We start from the raw sequence: 2,433 nt of genomic DNA, 5'->3' as shown, positions 1-2,433 counted from the left end.
GGGCAGCAGCTCCTCCTCAGAGGGGTGGGCTCAGCAGCACGGAGGTGCTGGGACATGCAGATGGTGACGTGCATGTCTCAGTGGAAGATGTGTTGTTTTGCTGCCAAATGTTCTGTCTGAAACCATGTCAGCTCAGAGCTTGAAGTGATTCACGTTGCCTCTGAGCACACTTCACTCTAAAGGTGATTTTGGTGAGTTTGTGTGATTTTGGTTGTTTTGGCAAATACCACAGAGACCTACCCTCAGATGTAGCTGTTGTATATTTGAAGTCATATTAGAGAGAAGTGAAGAACCGAAATAAAAGACATCTAAAGTTTAATCTTACTTTTTGATTCTCATGTGGCAGGCTTTTAATTTCCACTTGCCTTTTCTCTCCTTAGTTTACTCTGGCATCAACAGCAGAAATGCCAAACATCACAAGACAAATTGTTCTCCTGGTAGTTCAAGCCCAGAGGGCAGGACAAAGTGCTGGAAATATGGCGAGGAAGTCTGCACTATGTCATATCCACAAATTAGGCATCCCCCATTCAAAAGACTTCTTTCTTTCTGGCATAAATATTTTCCTATTTTTTAGCATCAATTGTTGCCAATTACAAGTTTTGACCTGGTTCCAACACACCAAGTCTACAGAAAAACCACATGATCCTTTATATCCAGCACCAAGGTACTTTGCATCACATACAAATCAACTGCAAATTAGAAAAAAAATTGGTGTGGAACCATTAATTATTTTGTGGAAAATTTTGTTTGATTTTAACAATTTAAAGCGCATAGGAATAATTTAGATGTTCTTAGGAATTATTGGTATTTAGGAACATTACCTAATGCAAAGTAGCCCCAGGTTTCTGAGTTCTAAATCATGATGAGAAAACATAGCTCTTTCTCAGAAAAGTTATAAGCACAATTGTTAACAAAAACCAATGATAAAGCATCAATATTCTTTGGAAGAATGTAGTATAAATTAAAATGGTGTATATGCTCTGCAGTTACCCATGTTTGTGGGCTAGGTTTCTGCAAACTGTAAGGGCAGCCCTTGGCTCAAATATCAGAAATAAATAATTGCACAGTTTCAGCCCCTCACTGAGCCTAGATTTTCTTGCACAAGGCTTTATTGGGCTTTTCTTCACTCTCCTTTGTAGCTCAGGTTTGCATTGGTGTAAATCAGGTTTCCTGTGTGAAAACGTGACTACCGTGCAGACAAATAGACTTTACAGGGAGTCGCCCTTCACCTGTCAGGTTAAATAGCAGTTCTGCTTTATGAAGTACACTCCATAAATGTCTTCACATGTGTAAAAACAATCTCCTGTGTCTATAAAAAACTCTAATGTGACAGAAGACCCAGAGTAAAGAAGGCAGTACCAGTCTTAAGATTAGGAATAATTGAATAAATATTCAGCTTTCTTGTTGAATGATACCCAAAGCACCTTATAGTTGCAACTGTATTTAGCAAGCAGACTAGAGAAAGCTTTACTCTTTCAAAACAATTTCAATGGAAATTATTTCAGTTCTTCAAGAAATTAAAAGCAACAGAAATTAATTTTTTCCACACTGAGCTTCTGACTTATAAAAAAGTACGTGTTTTTGGTTTTGATAAATAATCAGAGTAACACAGAATGTGTGAAACTACATGGAATAGACAATATTGTAAGTACTTAGTAAGTATAGCACATAGGACATATTCTCTGCTCTTCATCTGAAATATGAAAGCTATTTAGTACTTTGTAAAACATGTTAAATGGAGTTTTCTCTCTCTTGGAAATAGCTATTTTTTTCCTCACTCTGTGCAGGTGGAATGTTTGAAAATTGCACAAGACAGGCAATTTTAGAACTTCAGCTTGGAGGACCAAATGTTAGCAAATCATTCTGAATGGATCTGAAGTTTAAGGCTGCAATGTTATTCTTTGTGACAGTGGATACATTTTCTTTTTCACCTATTTACATATTCACAGTCAGAAATGCATGGCAGTTATTCTCTAAAAGGGGTCTATTTGGGAAGAAAAGGCAGATACCATTTTTGAAAGCTGTTAGTCCAAGAGTATGTATGCACAACAAGGTTTATAACGAAGTTTTAGCCAGGGATGTTTGTAGTGGAAAGCAGAGCTAGACAACTGCAGAGAGCCAAAACAGAAAAAGGAAAAAAAAAAAAAAAAAGAGATGTCCAGGTCTTCACAGGGGTAAGCTAAGTTCCTGTGGGTCATGATGCAGTAGGAAACTATTTGTCATGTAGAAGTTGAAGTAGTTCATCTCTGTTTCTCAACAGAGAAAGTCCACATTGCATTTACTAGCAATAGCCCCTTTTGGTGAGCATGAAACATCCCATCCAGGGGTCTCTTTCTGTCCCTTCTCCATTTCTGTGAAGATCTGAGGCCAGGGAAGGAGTTACAGTTTGTGCAACTGAGATTCTATTTTAGGTGGAGGGTTGTGACTGTCATT

This window comes from Geospiza fortis, unplaced genomic scaffold (genome assembly GCF_000277835.1).
Source record: "Geospiza fortis unplaced genomic scaffold, GeoFor_1.0 scaffold138, whole genome shotgun sequence".
Lineage (NCBI taxonomy): Eukaryota > Metazoa > Chordata > Aves > Passeriformes > Thraupidae > Geospiza > Geospiza fortis.
The sequence above is the reverse complement of the archived record's forward strand: the minus strand, read 5'-3'. Positions refer to the sequence as shown.